The 22,778-nt window shown below is 34.0% G+C and overlaps 1 long non-coding RNA gene across 1 annotated transcript; it reads left to right on the top strand.

Annotated features, from left to right (window-relative positions):
• Positions 1-7,948: 7,948 nt before the first annotated feature.
• Positions 7,949-19,944, top strand: LOC135154412 (uncharacterized). Its single transcript, XR_010293806.1, has 4 exons — positions 7,949-8,152; positions 10,753-10,861; positions 14,161-14,288; positions 17,328-19,944. It is a non-coding gene; the product is annotated as an uncharacterized LOC135154412 (long non-coding RNA).
• Positions 19,945-22,778: the final 2,834 nt, after the last annotated feature.

Here is a 22,778-nt window from a genome sequence, read left to right as displayed (position 1 = left end):
TTGATATAAACTCTGGTCTCAAGTTTTGGTTTGAATGTGTATAGCCTGGTGTGACATCAAGACCCGACCAACACAGATTCCATCTATCAAATCATTTGATACAAATCACACACAGCCTTAATGGAATAATGACTGCAATTCTAGGATTTAAGTAACACCACGGTTTGGTTTTGTTTATCACATCTCACAAAATATCAAATACAATGTAACGTCCATCGAAAAACATTAAATTATCAATAATTAATAAAATAATACAATACATCACCATTATTCATAATGATTAAGACAAATGTTATACAATTGAACGTTCAGATTAGAGAGAGATCAAGATGAGGGTATGAAGGGCAAACTATTCAAATTCAAATTTCAAATTCAAATTTATTTACTTCACTTCCATCAAACAAAAACAAATTGTATACCATAATATATAAACATAAATATTTGTATCCGTTGCAAAAAAAAAATTAATAATACATATGTTGTGAAAAAAAACACCTAGACAATTTGGGCAACACATTGTAGGTTTTCAAATATGTATACTATTTTTTCAATAGAAATTAAATAAAGATGGAAATGAAAATGGAGGGACCCACTAATGCTTGTACAATGTGGGCCCCTCAAAAAAAAAGCAGAGCTTGTAATTTATAGTTTTCCTATTAGGCCTAATAAAATTATAGGTAATTGTCACTTTGTTTTAATATTAATATGTTACAAGAAAAGAAAGAGAAAGAGAGAAATATTTCCAAAAAACGAGAGAAAGAAGAAGGGAAAAACACACAGGAGGGTGGTCTGACAATAGTTAAGAGGAACACTAGGGAGCCGAGGAATTGTCATTAAGATATTTGTTTAAAATAAAAGTTTTAATTTACGCTTAAAAGTATTATAGAATTGCAATCTTTAGAGTCGGGTAGTAGATCATTCCAAAATGGACCTGTGACAATAGTTGTTGTATGTGAAAAAGCTGTACGAGTATGTGGAAGATGATATTATACAACTCCCAAGAAGATTGGTCCAAATCGGATCACATGATATTCAGCGAATTGCACCATTGCATCCAAAATGCACTATCCTGCACTCTGACGTCAGAGTGCGGGATAGTGCGAGGTCTGGAATTATCTAGAATTATCTAGAATTTAGATAAAAATATAGCATTCGGGGCAACTCAGTAACATGGGGGAGGGGTGGGTGTATAAAACAAACAACGCACGCATTCTTGTGCATATAGAGGACCTATATAATGAGCTCGACTCGCCAAATGGATATACCGCACTCGGTCCTGCGGACCTCGGTGCGGTGTATCCATTGGCTCTTCTCGCACATCGCTCATTATTTGGCCCTGCATGCCCGCGCTTACGTGCATTATTTGTATAATAATGCCTCTGACGAGTAGGATAGCTGTGAATCTCACCATTTAATAGAGAAGATACAGTAGTGGGTAATTCTTTTCTCGAGAATTGAAACATAAATATTCCAAAGTTAAATGCATAAGGATCAGATTTATAGATCATTACATGAATAAAAGAGTTGCTTAAATGAGCCCGGTAACTTGTTTTATTAATAATTCTTATTAGTCATTTTTGATAAGAAGAATTTTATTGATATGAAGTTTTGAACTGTTCCCAAAAGAAAGGATACCGTAATTTAAAGGACAAGTCCATCCTAAAAAAAAGTTGTTTTGAATAAAAAATCGAGAAAAATCCAACAAGCACCACGCTGAAAATTTCATTAAAATCGGATGTAAAATTAGAAAGTTATGACATTTTTAAATTTTAGCTTAATTTTAGAAAACTGTTATATGCACATCCTGGTCTGTATGCAAATGAGGGAACTGATGATATCATCCACTTACTATTTATTTTGTATTTTATTATATGAAATATGAATTATTCTAATTTTCCCCTTTTTGTCATGTGAAAGAAAGTTTTGTTTCTTTCTGAACATTTGGTATTACCATTGTTTGTAACATTTTATGGTTCAATCAAGTTGGTCCCTATTGTCAAATTTGTTAAAATTGAAATGTTGTGTAATTCAAACAATAAAAAACAAAATAAATAGTGAGTGAGGGACATCATCGACTCTCTCATTTGCATGTTGCTGACTTGTGCATATAACTATTTTGTGAAAAATTTGCGAAACTTTAAAACGCCATAACTTTCTTATTTTACATCCGATTTTGATGAAATTTTCAGTGTTATGCTAGTTGGATTTTTCTCAATTGATTCAAATCAACATTTTTCTGGGGTGGACTTGATCTTTAAATACGGCAAAATTAGAGTGGACCATAAACATAACAAGACACGGGTGGGAAAGGATGACTTAAGTTTGCAGATGACACCAGTATTTCTGGATATAATTTTACTAATGTGATTAATGTGGGCTTTCCAAGTTAATTTACTGTCGATATATACGCCAAGAAATCAGTTGTCGTGTCAACCTTTACAAGAGGTGTGTTGTTTAAAAATACAGGTCCGGGTAAGTTAGCGATCGTATTACTGAATAAGATATAATTTGATTGATTAATATTAAGAGGCAATTTATTAGAATGTATCCAATTAAGAACAAAAATCTGTTCATGATTTAGTGTATATAAGAGAGTTTGAGGATTTTTGTGAGAGATAAATATATTGGAGTCATCTGCAAACAGAAGGAATGAAAGAATATTAGAACAATATTGAAAGTCATTAAATGTAAATGAGAAATAATAAAGGGCCTAGTAAAGACCCTGTGGCACTCCGCATGTAACACGTTTGTTATGAGATTCTTGATTGTTAATACATACAAACTGCTGACGGTTATATAGATAACTTCTGAACCACTTCAAGGCCTTTCCACGTATTCCATAATGTGATAATTTGAAAATAAGAATGTCATGATTAATTGTATCCAAAACCTTGGAGAAGTCCAGAAATAAACCAACAGTAAGAGAAAAAGCGTCAATAGATGTAGCTATTTTTATCTATAAACATTAATAATACATGGGTAGTTGAATGTTTCTTTCTGAAACCAAATTGAACCTTCGATAAAATATATTTATTTAGAAAATTTACATTGCGGGAGTATACAAATTTTTCGGTTAAAATTGATTTTAAACTGAATTTCAGAATAAAAGCATAGGCGGATCCAGGGGGGGGGGCCTGAGGGGCCCGAGCCCCCCCCCCCCCCCCCCTATTGGCGGAGCAAGAAAAAGAAAAAAAGGGGAAAGAAAGAAAAAGAAGGGAAGAGAGAGGAAAAAAAAGAAGGGGAAACAAAAGAGGAAGAAGACGAGTAAATAAAATAAGATGAGGGGAAGACTTGGAAAATAATTAAGAAAATCTTTCATGTCACTATATAAAATTTTCGCTCGCGCTTCGCGCTCGCATTGCCTTTTAGGTGATTTACATATCTTGTTCAATATGGAGTTTAAATATCAAGTTTGGAAGTCAATATACAAAAAAACATATTTCATTTCGGAAATCGAACTTTCATTATTTTGTGTGATTTACAAATTGATTTATAAAAAGTGCTCTGTAAAAATGTCAGTTTTATGGTCTGAATATTGACATTTTCTGCTCGCGCTGCGCGCTCGCAAATTTTGATTTATCAGGTACTTATTATTTTCGTGTATTCCATAAAGTTTTCAAAATATCCCTTTTCAGGTCTGATTGTCAAAACTATCAGCTAGCGCTGCACGCTAGCATTTTGATTGGCGAGTTATGTATGTCTCAATATTGATTATAAAATAAACTACTTAAAATCCCCTTTTCATGACAGTGTATAAAAATTTAGGCTCGCAATTTGCGCTCGCATTAATGGTTAATAATATATTAACTGATGCATCCTAGTTATAATTACAAAAAGTGCTTGAAATGTCAAGTTTTCAGGCTATCATATCACCAGATTTCGCGCCCTCACTAGGTATTAATGAATAAGATATTAATTTAATAATTGAATTGTCCCTTTTGTTTCATTTCGCGCTTAGCAAGAGGAATAGGAAGACAGTCTTCAAACTCTTCATTTTTATATGATGACATGTCCTAAGGATGTGCCGGTCCAATGTCTAAACTCAAAGTAATAATGCTGAAAAATATCAGCTCTTTATTAAGTGCGATCTACATGTATATCCACCTCACAATTTTTCTACAAAGTGCTTGAAATATAGAGCTGAAATTGACTCATTTTTCAGATCGGAATATAAAATAGTTTAAGCTCGCGCTTCGCGCTCGATTTGATTTTCACAATTAAAGATGTATTTAGAATGCCTTATTCTAGGTCTAAACATGAAACACGCACGCGCATGTTTATTCGATACTCGACTTGTTCTCTATTTAAATCATTATCCAGATTCAGATCACAATATCAAAACTTTTCTGCTCGCGCTGTGTGCTCGCATTATAAATGTAAAAAGATCCCCTATTACTAATTCTTTTCATGATTTACAAAACATGGATAGAGTGTCCCATTTTTTCAGCTCGCGCTTCGCGCTCGCATCAATTGTTTAGTTATCATATAGCTATCTTGTTCACGATTATAAAAATTGATTAAAATGTTTCATTCTTTATGTAGAAATGTAAAAAATGTTCAGCTCGCGCTTCGCGTTCGCATTATATGATTGTTGAAATATGTAACGTCTTCATGGCTAAGTGGCAGTCCTTAACTGGTACCTTTTCGATCAGTTCAAAACGCATATGAAAATTTTCTGCTCGCGCTTTTCGCTCGCATTATCAATGTAAAAAAGAGCCCCAATTACTCATCTTTTTCATGATTTACAAAACATGAATAGAGTGTCTCGTTCAGTAGGTCTAAATCTCGAAATTTTCCGCTCGCATCAATTGTTTAGTTATATACCTATTCTGTTTAAGTTGCAAAAAGTGCTTAGAATTTCCATTCTTTGGGTAAAAATGTCAACAAATTTCAGCTCGCGCTTCACGCTCGCATTATTTGATTTTTAAAATATGTAACGTCTTCAAAGCTAAATGTAATGCAGTTTTTAACAAGTATTTTTTCGATCAGTTGTTTTCTGCTCGCGCTTCGCGTTCGTAGTAAATATTTAATTGCATACACATCTTTTTCAGGTTAACAAACATTGTCCAGAATGTTCAAATTTTTAGGAAAAATACATAAGATTCCCAAAAAATTTTACTCGCGCTTCGCGCTCGCATTATTTGATTTTTAAAATATGTAACGTCTTCATGGCTAACTGCATGCAGTCTTTAACAGGTACCTTTTCAAGCAGTTCATTTCTGCTCGCGCTTCGCGTTCGTAGTAATTATTTAGTTGCATACACATCTTTTTCAGGTTAACAAACATTGTCCAGAATGTTCAAATTTTTAGGAAAAATACATAAGATTCCCAAAAAATTTTACTCGCGCTCCGTGCTCGCATTATTTGATTTTTAAAATATGTAACGTCTTCATAGCTAAATGTAATGCAGTTTTTAACAGGTATTTTTTCCATCAGTTGATTTCTGCTCGCGCTTCGCGTTCGTAGTAATTATTTAATTGCATACACATCTTTTTCAGGTTAACAAACATTGTCCAGAATGTTCAAATTTTTAGGAAAAATACATAAGATTCCCACAAAATTTTACTCGCGCTTCGCGCTCGCATTATTTGATTTTTAAAATATGTAACGTCTTCATGGCTAACTGCATGCAGTCTTTAACAGGTACCTTTTCAATCAGTTCATTTCTGCTCGCGCTTCGCGTTCGTAGTAATTATTTAGTTGCATACACATCTTTTTCAGGTTAACAAACATTGTCCAGAATGTTCAAATTTTTAGGAAAAATACATAAGATTCCCAAAAAATTTTATTCGCGCTCCGCGCTCGCATTATTTGATTTTTAAAATATGTAACGTCTTCATAGCTAAATGTAATGCAGTTTTTAACAGGTATTTTTTCCATCAGTTGATTTCTGCTCGCGCTTCGCGTTCGTAGTAATTATTTAATTGCATACACATCTTTTTCAGGTTAACAAACATTGTCCAGAATGTTCAAATTTTTAGGAAAAATACATAAGATTCCCACAAAATTTTACTCGCGCTTCGCGCTCGCATTATTTGATTTTTAAAATATGTAACGTCTTCATGGCTAACTGCATGCAGTCTTTAACAGGTACCTTTCAATCAGTTCATTTCTGCTCGCGCTTTGCGTTCGTAGTAATTATGTAGTTGCATACACATCTTTTTCAGGATAACAAACATTGCCCAGAATGTTCGAATTTTAGGAAAAAATACATATGATTTCCAAAAATTTAGCTCGTGCTTTGCGCTCGCATTATATAGATAAGGATTATGATATTACATATTTATGTTGATTCATAAGAATAAAGCTAAAAAGTGACTATTAGAACTACCCCTTCAAAGAAACCAAAAATCATCTTCGAGCGGCCGATCGGGGAAAATATGCCCGCCCGGCGGGAAAGTATGGCTGAAAAAAAATCCGGCCCCCCCCCTATTGGCGAAGGCTGGATCCGCCCCTGAAGGGGCCATACGTTTACTACTATCATCTTAGCCATTATTGTCTCGCCTGCATAGCAGAGCGAGACTATTATAGGCGCCGCTTTTTTGACGACGACGGCGGCGGCGGCGTCGTCAACATCAAATCTTAACCAAAGGTTAAGTTTTTGAAATGTCAACTTAAAAAGTATATGTGCCTAGTTCATGAAAATTCGACATAATGATTATTATTACTGAACTTCCTGCTAGGGGTTGAGGTCACATGATCAAGGACAAAGATCATTTAGGTTCAATGAATTTAGACCATGTTGGGCGAATCAACATCAAATCGTAATCGAAGGTTAAGTTTTTTAAAACGTCATCATGACTTAGAAAGTATATGAACCTCGTTCACAAAACTTAGACATAAGAGTAATCAAGGGTCAATGAACATAGTACATGCATGTATTTTGTCATCATATGAATGGTGTTTTTGTGAATGATTATTCTACAGTTGTTTTCAAAGTCAGCATTGCTGGTATATTGAATCGCGTAATGCAGGCGAGACTGCATGCTAGAGGCGCTCCACTTGTTTATTTTTAAGAGTTTCAATACCTCAATTAAAAAGTAGATTAAATTGCTCGTTCGGTCCACATGTTTTTTTTTTTATTATTATTTGTCTTGACTATTCCTTTCTCATGAGCGCCACGGAACGACACCCATGTACCCATAATTACTATCAAAATTATTATAATTTGAATCGTCAATGGCATAATTTTTATTATTACTATCATTATCATTATTGTTGATTGATTGATTGATTCTTTATTTACATTCCAAAAATTGACCATACAACATAAAATATATTGACAATATTTTTACGGTAAAATAACAAACAATCATTGCATGGGAGGGGACAGTCATAAGCACAAAGGCTTGAAAAAGGACGCCCCTCAAGAAAGACTACGGCCCTCAATATAAATCAATTTAAGTCCATATTTGAAAATTACAATAAAAGCAGGGCCAAACGGAAAACACATCAAGCACTAAAATAATCTAATGATAATAACAAACCAGCCGCTTATCGATTTTTAGGTTTAATATAGATACTATACTATCATTATTATTATTATCATTATTATTACTATTACTATCATTATTATGATTATTATCATTACCTTCATCATCATCATCATTATTTTAATACACCGTGCTTTTATTATTATCATTACTACCGTCACCATGTAATAATATATTTATACTGTCACTCGATTTATTGAACCGAGGGCCCTAATTTGCCGGGCTGACTTAATTTGGAAATAATCAACGTACGTATATATTTGTCAATAAACTAGCAAAATAAAAAGGAAGGTAGTTAGGAGAAATCTGCAAAGTGAATTCTTACAATATTCAAAGACAGTTTTAAAAACAGACGATGAATATCTGACAGAATGGATTTAATAATGGGAGCCTGCCCTCACTCGGTATCAGCGATTATCGGGGAAACCCCATGTACATGTACCAAAATGGGATCTTGCTCATCATAGCATAGCTACATGTAGTCTACGTACGTACCTATGCAAACTCGCAACGGATCAAAGTACACCAAATCGCGTTGCACCAATATAACAAATACCACTGCATATCATTCTGATCTGGCACGAAATCTCCAGCTTTTTCACTTACTAGGATATGTTCTATAAATTTGGATTCCGGATTATGTGCACAGGCAGTGCAAGGCAAGTATACATCATGTTTTTCATTTTATGCTGTTAGTGTTAAAACTGAGCTGTACATTTGCCAAACGCAACTGGTCTGATTATCATACTTTGACTGGGTCATTGTTAATGCATGGTATATTACAGAAGGTATAAAATCGCGACACTATAGTTGTAGTAGTAGTACAAGTAGAGCAAGTAGTAGTAGCTAGTAGCAGTAGAAGTAGTAGTAGTAGTATAGTAGTAGTAGTACTAGTAGTAGTAGTAGTAGTAGTAGTAGTGTAGTAGTACGTAGAAGTATAGTAGTAGTAGTAGTATTAGTAGTATAGTAGTAGAAGTATAGTATATGTAGATCTAGTAGTAGTAGTAGTATAGTGGTAGTATAGTAGTGGAAGTAGTAGTGGTAGTAGTGATAGTAGTAGCGTACCTACGGGGGGGGGGGGGGGCAGGGGGGCAGTCTGCCCCCCCTGGCCTGACGAGCCACAACCAATGCAAAGGACGTATCCCTGCCCCCCTGACGAGCTTGAAAGACCTTTTTTGCCCCCCCCTGACGAGCTTGAAGACCTTTATTGCCCCCCTGACGAGCTTGAAGACCTTTTTTTTTTCTTTTTTTTTTTGCTTGTCAATTTTTTTTAATACGAAATCCTTTGTTTTGTGATTGAACTTGAAGACCTTTTTTTTTTTTTTTTGCTTGTCAAATTTTTGGCGGACGATTTTGCCCCCCCTGTGGAAAATCCTAGGTACGCCACTGGTAGTAGTAGTGGTAGTAGTGGTAGAAGTAGTAGTAGTAGTAGTAGTAGTAGTAGTAGTAGTAGTAGTAGTAGTAGTAGTATAGTTGTACAAGTACTAGTATTAGTAGTAACTATCATGACTATGTATGTTATACTGCTAGGCCCAGACTGCTAATACGACGAGAGCATATATACTGCGATGCTACTACTTCTACTTTACCACTACTCGTGCTACCACTACTAATATGCTACTACTTCCTCTTCCTCTTCTACTACTACTACTACTACTACTACTACCATTACTCTTATTACTACTAATACTACTACCAGTGGCGTAACTACGGGGGGGCATGGGGGGCACGTGCCCCCCCAATCGGCTGGCCAAAAAAACAACAAAAAAACGGGGAAAAGGAGAAAAAGAGGGAGAAAGGAAGAGAAAAGTAGTGGGGAAAGAAGAAATACATGTACTTGTTCATTGAAATGTTATATTATATTATGTTATGTTATATTACATGAGAAGCATTTTTTCATAACGTTATGAAACATTATTTGCTAAGGGCCTATGTCTTCATTGTTCCTGGTGCTCGCATAGACTGTTTAACGGGATATATGATCCTGTTGTACTAAAACCTCCCGTTTTCAAAACAATATACACCAAATATATTTCCTCGCAATTCGAGTTATTATTGTTTTATGTAGTGACATTTGCTTCTTTTTCATGACTAATTAAAGTGATTGCCCTATTTTAAGGTTTAATTTAAAACATTTCCTGTCCGTGCTAACGTTCGCATTAGTTGATTGGTGAGATGTCTGCTCTTCATAAATTCATAAAATCTGTCCTTAAAATGTCAATTTTTCTGATCTGAATATCAAAAATTTTCAGCTCGCGCTTCGCACTCGCATCATTTGGTTAGTGAAATACGTAAGGTCTTTGTGAATTCCTACAAACAAGCCTTAGAATGCCCCTCTTCAGGTGTGAATTACAAAAAAATTTCAGCTCGCGCTTCGCGCTCGCAGTATTTGATTAGTGAGATGCGTATGATAATCATGATTCCAATGACTACAAAAAGTGCTTCATGTGTTTAGATGTAATTCTAACAAAATCAGCAAAGGATTGCACTAGCATTAGATGACTATGCTGAGATATTTATACTCTAAATGGATTCCTAAAATATAGTCCTTAAAATGTCCCTGTTTGGGTCAATGTATACAAAAATTTCAGCTCGCGCTTCGCGAATCGCATTTTTTTGTTTAGCGAGACGGATCATGATTACAAAAAACTTGCTTATAATGTCCTTTTTTAGGTCTGAATATCAAAAATTTTCAGCTCGTGCTTCGCGCTCGCATTGTCTAATCAGTGAGATACATATCTGTTTAATGGCACTGCTTGTCCTTAAAATGTCTCTATTAGGTCAGTATACCTGGCAACTGAGCGCGCTTCGCGCGCTCCCTAAGTGACTCGATTTTTTTGCTGGTGCCCCCCCAATGCCGTGACCCACGGTACGCCACTGACTACTACTACTACTGCTACTACTTATATTAATACTACTACTACTACTGCTGTTACTACATTACTACTTCTACTAGTAGATCTACTACTACTATTCCTACTGCTATACACTACTACTACTAAGACTACTACTACTACTACTACTACTTCTAACTAACTACTTCTACTCTCCTACTACAACTCTCCCTATTACTACCAGGGGCGTATCAAGGATTTTTAAAGGGGGCAGTGATGTATATAATAATTTTTTTAAAATCTGCTTTACAAAAATTGGGATCTATAGGTCGGAGAGTATACCACAGGACTTGTACCATTTATACAATATAGCTTACTATTTTTTTTCACAAATAAATGTTTGTAATTATAATATTAAATTTCAGATTGAAGCCTATAGATGATTCTGACTGCCTAATCTCTTAAATTCAGCAATGGAGTTCACATCGATGATGCGGATTGTGAGTTATATTTGTGCAGCGATTTTCACTTTTGGTAAGACCTATAATTATGTCTATTAAAAATATTGGATTAGTCAGGGCCTTTAATGTTCAAATACCCTGCTGAAAATCTTAAGTATCCGTCTAAACATTTTATTCCTTAAAGGGGAATCCAGCCTTGGCCATAAAATGTTGTGTTGGGAAGGAAAAAAATAAATTAAACAGAATGGTGAAAGTTTGAAAGAAATCGGACAAGCAATAAGAAAGTTATAGCTGCTTTAAAATTGAGATCACTAATAGTATGTAGATTTCAAATTGGCAACTGGGTAAGTAAATTATGACAAGGGGCAAGGACAACTTTCCCATAGGCCATGTACTTTATTATCAGGGATTTGTGGTTTTCTCCTAAGTACCCATTCCCCTGGGGCAGTAATCTAAATATAACCCAGGTAGTATATTGTTTTATGTCCTCATGAAAGAAAAATACAATTTGAAATAAAACTTTTGGGAAAAATGACATTTTAGCCATAATATGTATTGGAGTACATAGAAGAGTAGTCCTTGCCTTACATCACTATGACATCCCATATGCGGCCAATTTGAAGTCTCCATGGGTATAGTGATCACCAATATTTACAACTTTTAAAAATTCATAACTTTCTTGTTGTTTGTCCAATATTGTTCAAACTTTCACCTAACAACTTGTCTGATTTTTCTCTTTCTTATAAAAACAAGTTTTTATTTGGGTTGGATTCCCCTTTAAATTGTAGCTATCGGCTTATTATGAAAATTGAATATGAAAACAAAAATATTTGTTAAGTGGTTTAATTAAAATAACGAGAATAGGAAATTTGTTGGTTATCCGGATTTTTTATATACAGTATATTTTCAATATTTATATTTTATATGTTTTCTTAATATTCATATTCTATATTTTCCATTTATTTATTAATTGAGATAATTTTTTTACTCAGGAGTTTGTATATACCGCATGCTTTTGTTGAATAGTTTCTACATGGACTCTATATTAAATCTACTATAAAGTAATGTATGCAAGAAAAAAATCATAAACAAATGGAAATAATCAAAATATTGATAAAATTTAGTAAGCTCTGTAGAAAGAATTTATTGCCGCGGGTCAAAAACTAATGCTTCATTTGTTTTGACAAACATTAGAAAAAAGAATCAACATGTGTGAAGGTGATGATTTTTTTTAGTCTTGGAAAAACCCAAAACACTTCCAGCTGTGACCTCATTTTGAATGGGAATGAATTTTTCAAAAATGTTCAATTGAGAGGAACGTTTGTCGGAATATTTAGCTTACTCAGTGGAGTGGAATGTGAAAATGTCACTAATTTTTGTGAGAGATTAGAACGAGGATTAAAATTAATCCATATTTTGTATAGTTATCCCAATTATGAACATCGCTGAGAACATGAACTTTGTGCGTGCGTAATTGATTTTTTTCTGACGTGTATTATTATCAATCGTGACCATTTACTCTATAGGGTAAATTCAATGCAACCATCGAGAGAGACAAGACCAACATTTTCGTCTGAAAAGTTGTCAGATCTGACATCTCTCCTCAGATCTTACATCTCTCCTCGGGCTGAGAAGCACTTTTACTTTGCTAAAGCCCGAGTTAAACCAGGGAGATATCCCCTTGGTTAAACCGGAACCGAATCAGCTGCGAATCCACCCGAATACACGTATTTGGGTACTTTCGGGAGTATTCTGTTCTCCCTCCGCGAATGCGAGAAAATTCAGGAAGGAGTCGGGAACATTCGAATCCACCGAAACAATCCGAATTCGGCTAGAATCAGTCTTTTATTCGGGAGAATTCAGTTTTGGTGTAACCCTGGCTTAAAGGGGTGGTCCAGGCTGAAGATATTTATATCTCAATAAATATAGTAAATTCACAAAGCAAAATGCTGAAAATTTGATCAAAATCGGATAACAAATAACGAAGTTATTTAATTTTAAAGATTTGCATTATTCCGGTGAAACAGTTCTAGGCATGTCGTTATGAATATTCATTAGATGGGCTGATGATGTCATATCCCCACTTGTTCTTTTGTATTTTATTACATGTACTAGTATATGAAATTATGTTTATTAAAAATTTTCTTCCAAGAACTAAAACAATTGGATTGACAATTGATTAAGTGAATTGGTTATTTACTGCCGCAACTTATTTCATAATAACGGAGACACATCATTTACACATGTATGAAAAAATGAAACACTTATGATGTCATGTAATAACATAAGAAAAAGGCCCGGACCATTCAGCCCGGAGGATGGTCCGGGCTGAAAATGTTTATATCTAAATAAATAGAGTAAAATTCACGGAGCAAAATGCTGAAAATTTCATCTAAATCGAATGAAATTTTTAAGTTTATCAATAATTTATTCGATTTAGACGAAATTTTACTCTATTTATTTAGATATAAACATTTTCAGCCCGGACCATCCTTTAACTGTAGGGCAGGCTAAACGGGACTTGTCGGATAAACCATCCGACATTCCTTTTATGAAACACTCCTCGATCATGCAGGGCTCGAAACCTCTGCATCAATTTGTAACTTCTCCCAATGCACCTTTTGGATTACAGGTGCACACCTGTTTAATATGCATTTTATTATTTTGGGTTTTTTTTTCACTGTACAGACCCGCATGTACAGGCAATGGCTACACTCTAATTTACTCAATATTAATAATAGCTGGATTCATAAAGCGTTTTTTTCCCGAGGATACAAAGCGCTGCTTTATCATATTACCCCGGCTTTAGCTCGAGCTACCATCACCGGCGCTCAGTGCATGCAAGGTATTAATCCTGCTGGGTACCCATTTACCTCACCTGGGTCGAGTGCAGCACAGTACGGATAAATTTCTTGCTGAAGGAAAACACGCCATGGCCAGGATTCGAACCCACGACCCTTGGTTTGAAAGGCGAAAGTCAGAACCACTAGACCACGACGCGCCCGCATAATTACTGATGATTTATGAATTGAAACTCGCAATACATGAACCTCTACGGACTCTCAATCTTAAGAGCGATAAGGGGAAATTGACCCACTATAATTAGTTAGAGCATGCACGCATGAATATTTGTCTTTAATTTATCAGGCAAATCATTTTGTTCAGTAAAACATAGGAGAGAAGACATGTTATCAATAAATAATGTACACAACATGGTGTAAAATTTACACATCATTTAAGTGGTGTCGGTTTACCCAATTAACCAACAAAAATGATGTCTCTTGACCACATATTTTGTGTAAACTGTTGTCATTATATTAATGATGTTAAATCATCATTTATTTCCTCTTTTTCGAAATATATTTTGTTTAGCTGGAGCACTTGTAAAAGCTGACTACTGCTACCATTGCACTCATTCCATTACACATGAAGTGATGACCAGTATGGATGAGGTCTGCTCCGAGACAGGGGTACATGTGCATTGTGCGTTTGGCTGTCGGGTGAGTTCATTCAATTCAATTTCAATTTATTTGGTTATAAAAATCAATACAAAAAACACTACATATACAAAGCATCGTATTAACAAAATAGAAAAACAACAACAACAAATAGAAATACACATTGGATTGAATATGAGAGGGGCAGCAAGAAAGGAACAAGCCTTGTGATTAGCTGACCCTATAACATAATAATTATACAAAGACTTCAATAACAAAGATAGAAAAACAAAGTCACTAAACTACAACGTAAAGGGGGGGGGGGTGCCTATAATGCCTGAATAAAATTTATACAAACAAACTTTATGAATAACTATTTAAAATAAATTGCCTTGATTTTGACATAACAACATTTAACGAAACTGATTGCTTGATATCTACAGAAACATAATTCCAGAGTTGTGGTCCTTGAAATGAAATTGAGTTTTTAAAAGATGAGAGTCTTGGCTTAGGTAGATGAAAATCCTTTGCATTTCTTGTGTTGTATCCATGGAAATCACTATTGAACTTAAAGAATGTTTTGATATAATCTGGCAAGAGGTTATTGTTACATAAATACATAAATATAAGAATTTGAAATGCATGAATATCATAAGATTTTAATACATTCAATTCAACAAATAGAGGATTCGTATGGGCAAGGTAAGGAGCATGAAACATAATTCTTATTGCACGTTTTTGTAAAATATATAATCTATAAATGTGAATGCTACTTGCACTTCCCCAGGCTAGAATACCATAATTGAGGTATGGATATACAATGGCATAATACATCAGTTTTAAAATCTCCTTGGGAAATGATCTTAATCTATACATTATTCCTATATTTTTGGCAAGCTTATTGTACAGATTATCAATATGATTTTTCTATGTAAACTTATTATCTATTGTTATTCCTAAAAAATTTACTGACGATACACACTTAATATCTGTATTGCACATTCTAATTAAAAGACTATCTATCTATCTATAAAAAATAAATTACTAAAAATCATATAATTGGTTTTGGCAAGATTAATTATCATTTTGTTTGCATAAAACCACTCAGATATTAATTCAAGTTCAGAAATTGAATAATTGAATTGTTTGTGTGAGATAAAAACAGACTAGTGTCGTCAACAAACATAATACAATGTAACAAGTTGGATACTTTACTAAGATCATTAATAAAAAGGAGAAACAACAGCGGTCCTATAATAGAACTCTGAGGAACCCCACATGAGATAATCTTAAGCTTTGATTTGCATTTGGATATTTCAACATATTGTTTTCTGTTGGATAGATAACTTTTAAATAATTTAAGTACATTACCTCTTATGCCATACAATTCTAGTTTGTTCAATAAAATAGCGTGATCAACTGTATCGAAAGCCTTCTTCAAATCTAAAAACATTGCTATCAAATATTTCTTATTATCAAGAGCGTTGGTAACAGTATGGACAAAATCAATAAGAGCCGAAGAAGTTGAATGACCAGCACGAAAACTGTATTGATGTAGAGATAATATATTGCACTTGTTAATAAAATCAAATAATCTATTATATATACACTTTTCTAAAATCTTTGAAAAAATTGGCAAGACTGATATTGGTCTGTAATTTGAAACATTTTCACTCGGACCGTTTTTATATACAGGAACAACACGAGCAATCTTTAATTCATCAGGAAATATACCGAGCTCTAAACATTGATTGAATATTGCACAAAGGGGTTGACATAAAATATGTATTGATTTCTTTATAACCTTGATACTTATATCATCATACCCAGGACTGCAATCACTTTTTATGTTTGCCACAATATCGATTATCTCGGTACAAGTGATTGGTTTGAAAAAAAAAACAAGTCCTTGGATCTCTATCGATATTGAAAAAAGAATGGATAGAGCAATAACACACTTTTTTTTTAGGCCACCGGAAACACTTAAAAGTACCCCAATATCAAGCGCACACAAAGTTCCACACCTTTTGTCGTTTCTTACCATTTGGTATAATTGTCTCACCTGATAGCAGAGCGAGACTATATAGGTGCCGCTTCCGACGGCGGCGGCGGCGTCGGCGTCGTCAACATCAAATCTTAACGAAGGTTAAATTTTTGAAATGTCATCATTGACCTAGATTATGAATCTTGGACAAAAGGATAATTAAGTATTGCTAATTAAACATCTTGCCTGAGTTTCAGGTCACATGACTAATGTCAAAGGTCGTTTAGCGTCAATGGACTTAGACCATGTTGGGGCAATCAACATCGAAATCTTATATAACCAAGGTTAAGTTTTTTTAATGTTATCATATATAACGTTGAAAGTTTATGGATCTAGTTCAGTAAACCTGGACATAATAAGGATAATGGTGTATCACTGAACATCCTGGCTGAGTTTCGGGTCACATGACCAAGGTTAAAGGTCATTTAGGGTCAACGAACTTTGGTCATGTTGGGAGTATTTGTTGAATTGCTATCATAACCCTGCAAGTTTATTGAACGAGTTCATGAAAAGTAGACATAATAAGAGTAAGTAGCATTGAATATGATACTTAAGTATGATACATAGGTATCATTGAATATCTTGCATGAGTTTCAGGTCACATGACCAAGGTCAGAGGTAATTCAAGGTCAATGAACTTTGCAACGTCAATAAACTTTGAAAATGTTGGGGGTATATATTGTTGAATTGCCATCGTAACTTTGAAAGTTTATGGATCTAGTTCATGACACGAGGACATAAGGGTAAACAAGTCTCACTTATTGTTTTGCACGAGTCTCAGGCCACATGATCAAGGTCAAAGTTCATTTACGGTCAATGAAAATAGTGTTTTAATATAATATGAATTGTGTTTTTTGTAAGTACTTATTCAACATCCTGATAATTATAACAATAGATAACAATAATAACAATGACAATGATAATATTGATAATAATCATGCATTACTCAAAAGTAAAGTGTTCGGTCTCGAGAATAAAGAAACAAAAATAAATTGACACCCCCCCCCCCTCCCTTAGAGTACTTGACTACTTTGTATAATTTATTGTTGTGTATACAGGTAACAAGAACATTTGACGCCCAGAAGATGGAAGCTACCATTCACCGGGGTTGTGCAACTACATCAGATTGTCAAAAGTATTTCGCAATCAAGGGGAAATCTTTGAATCTAAGTATCTGCTGCTCCGGTGATTTTTGTAACAAGCAGAAGTATGAATTGATGATATTGATAAGCTTAGTGGTAATATTTCTTAGCATCCTTTTACAATTCATGTATAATGTATTTATTAGGCTTTTATATTTTCTATTGTTCTTGGTCCTTAGTATTATTATATTATGTTTAGCATTGTATTATTTTCTATGAATGTGACCGTTAATTTGATAGCTCGTGATAGCATATTTTGATAGTTTGGTAGAGTCTGTGCAAATTTACGAAAGTTTACTGTTCCTTATGTAATTTTTGGCTTGATATAGATTACCAAGAGGCCCTGTTTCTATTTTTGATAGCTCATTGACATTTTGCCTTATCGGCACCGTCATACTATGTTCATTGTTTTGGGTTTTATGGCGTTTCCAATAATTTCTTTTGTTTATTTTTATTCATTTATTTTATTTCCAGGCAAGATAATAACAAACATGGCATATAAAAAATGGCAAATACAGTAGAAACATGACAAGAGAAATTTAAGAATTTGGCATCAGCCAAATGATTGTTTCATTGATGATTGATTGATGATTGATTGATTGATTGATTGATTGGTTGATTGATTTGATTTGATTGATTGGTTGATTGATTGGTTGGTTGGTTGATTGATGATTGATTGATTGATTGATTGATTTGATCTGATTTGATTTGATTGATTGATTGAATTTATTGATTCATTCATTCGTCAAGTGAATAATCAGGTACGAGCTAGGTGCGTTTATTACTTAAATAGTCTGCTTCGGCATATGGAATAAATAATCACAAATGGTTTTAGTAAATGCCGTGTATATATATATATATATATATATATATATTTATTTATCAATCAATCAATCAATCAATCAATATATATATTTATTTATTTATTTATTTATTTTGTTTTATTTATTTTATACTGCAGGGTAGGCCTGTTCAGTTCTTAAAACTGCTTTACAAAGGCGCCCTGCAGTTTAAAATACATGTCAAGATAACTATGAACAACAACAACAAACAACATCAAAAATACAAAATACAAAATATCTAACATCAGAAACAATTAACACCAAAATATAGAGTGGGAAGTGACAATTTAAACATACATAGCATTGTAAATCAATGGAATATCATTTCGCTCTTTATCAATTCGTATGAAAGGCTTTGCATATTTTTTTTAAAACTAACAATGAGGTACAAACTTGTAAATTTGAAGGAAGTGCATTAAATAATTTGGGTCCGACATATGCGAAAGATTTTCTTTTATGATCAATTCTAGCTTTGGGAAGCTGAAGGGGGCATCGTAAAGAATACCGTGTCCTGTATTTCACGGGCCGTTTACATACTAAAGGTTTTAAATAATTTGGAACTAAATCATTCATTATTTTATATACAAGAACACAATACTGATATTTTATACGCTGATCTACTGATTGCCACTTCAGTGACTGCAACAAAGAAATTTGTGATGTATTATAATCTTTTTTCAAAAGCATTCTGGCATATTTATTTTGAAGTTTTTGTATCTTATCTAAATGTATTTTTGCACTGCTTCCCCAAGATGTAATACAGTAATCAATGTAAGGTAAAATAATAGAAAAGTACAGCTTCTTCATAATACCAAAGGCCAGTAAGTGCTTAATCCGCCTTACACAACCTATTGCCCGAGATATTTTACAAACGATATTAGTAATATGTTCGCACCAAGTCAAGCCCGGATCGAGCATGACACCTAAGTATTTAATCTTTTTTACATTTTCTAATTGTATGTTCCTGAATTTCACTGACAAATGAGCACCCCTCAACTTTTTCTTTTGACCAAATACCATGGCTTTTGTTTTTTGCGGGTGTAAATGCATAATATTTAAGTCTAGCCATTTACTTATTGAATCAAAATCATCTTGCAAATACTTTTGTACCTCCTTAATTGATTCACCGTGATTAAAAATGGTGGTATCATCAGCATAAAGAGACATTTTAGAATGTACATGCAATTTCAAATTACACATGTCACTAATAAAAATACGAAATATCAATGGACCCAGTATAGATCCTTGTGGGACACCTGATTTTATCTTCAAAAATTCACTGCGACAACTGTTAATCATTACAAATTGCCTTCTGTCTGTTAAATACGATTCCATCCAGTTGTATTCATTGCCAGTAATACCATAGTACTTAAGTTTTGCAAGTATAAAATTGTGAGGAATAACATCAAAAGCTTTGCGTAAGTCCAAGAAAATACCACCAGTAACATGTTTTCGGTCCATTTTATCATACAAAAAGTCTGTATCTCAGTTAGACAAGTGGCAGTAGAATAAGACGGTCTTATTATATATATATAATGTATATATATTGGTTAACATTGTCATTTAATTTACTTCACATGTAATTTTCATTGGTAATTGCCATGAAGTCGATTTTTTGTTAAAAGAAACAAATAAAACGTTGTATTCCAATCATTATGGATTCATTGCCTTGCATGGGAAACGGATTTTGCTACCGGTGGCGGGAGGGGGGGGGGGGGTGCATGCTGCGTGTGTTATTCTCCATTAGGCAGCACCCCTGGAAATATGGTAGATAGGCCTATGCTAAATAGCAGATTTGTAACGAAAATGACCTACAGTTTGTAGTGAAACCTTTTTATTTTTTTTTGAAATAATGCTGTATATATATATATATTTTTTTTTTCCCCCTGGGGGGGGGGGGGGGGGCTTGTCCTAGACCAAAATCACCGTCATTTTGTAGCGACCCTCCCCCTTTTTTTTTGGGGGGGGGCTTGTCGAATTGAAACCAGGACCCCAAGGCCCTGAATGTATTACTGAGCCCCGTCATACAAAGAGTTACGATTGATCCAATCAATGTCAAGTATATTCAAATCCATCAATTTCATATGTTTTTTCTTCAGAAAATTTGCACAATGTAGGCCTGCATTGTGAACAAAGAGAAGCACACTAAATTCTCCGGAAAAGAATGAATGTGTAAATGTACATCATTTCTAGAAAATATTTAGAACGAAAATGTCACGCATAACAGATGTTAACATTACTGGCTTTCCATAGTGGTCAATCGGATAAATCGTAACTCTTTGTAAGACGGGGCCCTGGTCTTTCAGGATGCATAAATCCCCCCCCCCCTCCCCATCCTTAAAGGGATGGTCCGGGCTGAAAGTATTTATAGCCTATTAAATAGAGTAGAATTTACTAAGCAAAATGCCGAAAATTTCATCAAAATCGGATAACAAATAATAAAGTTATTGAAGTTTAAAATTCAGCAATATTTTGTGAAAATAGTCGTCATGAATATTCATTAGGTAGGCTGATGATGTCACATCCCCACTTGTTCTTTTGTATTTTATTATATGAAATTAGGTTTATTTCAATTTTTTCCTCCAAGAACTAGAAAAATTTGATTGACAACTGATTTAGTGCATTAGATATTTATTGCTGCAACTTATTTCATTATAAGGGAGACATATTATTCACACAAGTATGAAATAATGAAAAAATGTGATTTTATGTAATAACATAAGAAAACGGAAAGTATATATTCATGCGGCTGTTTTCACAAAATATTGCTAAACTTTAAACTTCAATAACTTTAATATTTGTTATCCGATTTTGATGAAATTTTCGGCAATTTGCTCAGTGAATTCTACTTTATGTATTAAGATATAAGTTTTTTTAGCCCGGACCATCCCTTGAAATATAGTGATGCGTACATACTGCATTGTTATAATGTGCGAAATTTAAATTTGACAGTTGCTGCAGTGTGTAATTTTGTTACAAGGTAAACGGGGAGGGGGGGGGGGGGTAAATGGGTCATATGCATGTATATGATTGAACATTACAAGCACAATTATATTTGTCTACATTTTCATTATTCGTTTTGTATGTTTGCTGTTTTAAAATACTCGATTAGATGATTCTTTTCGTTCTATAATTATGTTGAACTTCGTATTTTTAATCATTATTCATCTGTATATAATGGTGTCATATTTCTCGGTTTGCTTGTTTTCAGCATTGCTAGATAGATATGGCCCTATAGGCCGCCGGCATCTTTTGATCATGTCTCGTTTATTTCATTTGAGCTATTTCTCAAGAGCATGATTATTTGTCTTTATTTTGTCAATTATATGAGCCTGTTGCCATGTTCGTATTTTCTTTTTGTAAATAAAGTACATTCATTTTTTTTTAATCCTCATTGTTTGGCGTGTTTTGTGATAAATTCGTATCTTTGAAGGTGGCTTACTTTTTTCAATTCAAGAATTTATTTACAAATTAATTTAAATGAACACATTGAGGACAATTTTATTTATAGACAAAGAAAATATAAATAAACCAAAACAAAGGTATTAACAGTACATTAACGATACAAGAGTGGTAATAGTAAAATAATTATTGGCACATAATTTAGTTCAAACAAATGGATGGAAATAGGGCATGCACTAAAAACCATACAAAATGTTTGTAAAAACGCGCAATATATTTATATCTTGGACCCTTCTATGGTCCTTGATATATACAATAATCAGTATATAGTCGCATTCCGACACAAGCCCCTTCTTTCCTGGGTTTTATCGCCTAATGCCCTACACATAATGCAAATCATGTATTCATATTCATTGTTTTGTATAGTATATAATAATAAAAATAAAGGTATATTTACCCAGGGTAGCCACTTCAGTTCCGAACAACTGTTCTCCCAGCGGGCCCTGCTATTATTATTACCCGGCTAGGCTATAGGCTACCTATTCGGTGCACACAGCTTTTTTGAGGATTTTTTTCCTGCCGACCCATGGCTGGGATTTGAACCCACGACCCTCTGTTTCAAAGTCCGGAGACTAATCCACTGGGCCACGACGCTCCATATATGAAAAATATAGTAAATGTCAATTAAGGACGTTCCACAGTTATGTTTGTGCGCATTATGATCTGCGCATATTTTACACTCTGCGCGCTGACGTCACAATGGATGAACAGGCGATTAATTAGCTGTGGTTATGAGCTGATTTTTCTCATCATCTGCATGCTAATTACAGATCCGATGCGTTATTTTATGAAGCTAAAAAATTGAATTATTCCATGGACCATTTTTAAAAATATGTCTACAATTTTGAAATACTTTACTCTGTAATGCTGCCAAGAATCACGAATATGACCCCGAGTTTGAATAAATGGTAGAGTGGCTTTGTTTTTTGTCTTCACATAGATACAAAGCATTTGGCGCATTTTTGGTGTTTTAGAAAGCACATTTGCTCTAATAAAAATACTGATAGTTTGAAAACAAGCACATGAACCCCTATTTTTTAATGTTTGCACCTCTTATGTATAC

The sequence above is a fragment of the Lytechinus pictus genome, chromosome 6, assembly GCF_037042905.1.
Source record: "Lytechinus pictus isolate F3 Inbred chromosome 6, Lp3.0, whole genome shotgun sequence".
Taxonomy (NCBI): Eukaryota; Metazoa; Echinodermata; class Echinoidea; order Temnopleuroida; family Toxopneustidae; genus Lytechinus; species Lytechinus pictus.
Note: the sequence above shows the minus strand (reverse complement) of the source record. Positions and strands in the feature narration are given on the sequence as shown.